We start from the raw sequence: 634 nt of genomic DNA on the forward strand, positions 1-634 counted from the left end.
GGGCTGCCGAAGGAAAGAGCAGCTCGATGCTGACGGGTCCCCTCCCTTCGGGCTAGGTCTGCTCGGCGCCTCTGCCACTACCTGTCTGGAAACCCCTCCAGCCCCAGACAGGGACGAGGAAGGTGCCAGATGGGTTTCCCCTACATCTTGCTGTACAGTGCTTCGCCTTGCTTGTTTGCAAATCCAACAAATAATTCATGCCAAACAACCATTTAGAAACCATTTTCTTTGTTTCTTTGAAACCCTACTGTACAGCTCCATCTGTCTGATATAAATGAATAATCCTTCTTGATACCATTCCTAATCCATTTCTTTACAGTCGAATTGGAAAGGGGGGTGGAGGTGGGATTAATCATCTTTAAAAATGGAAACCCCCAAACAGCCACAGATCCGGCGTATTTATTGCTTCAAATTAAACAGATGTCCCCCCACCCACCCCCTCCCTTATGGTTGGATTTAGGACAAACAGGGGCATCTCTCAGAACCAAAATCCCATGCAAAATTCTTCAGAGTTTAGAGCCTGGATTCGTTTTTTTCAAAGCCTAAGTAGCATCAGGCATAACTCATATGTCTCAATCAATCCTTCATTAGACAAGAAGAGCAAGAGGAGGAGGAGGAGGAGGAGGAGAAGAAG

The sequence above is a fragment of the Egretta garzetta genome, unplaced genomic scaffold (assembly GCF_000687185.1).
Source record: "Egretta garzetta isolate BGI_Z169 unplaced genomic scaffold, ASM68718v1 scaffold268, whole genome shotgun sequence".
NCBI classification, from domain to species: Eukaryota; Metazoa; Chordata; class Aves; order Pelecaniformes; family Ardeidae; genus Egretta; species Egretta garzetta.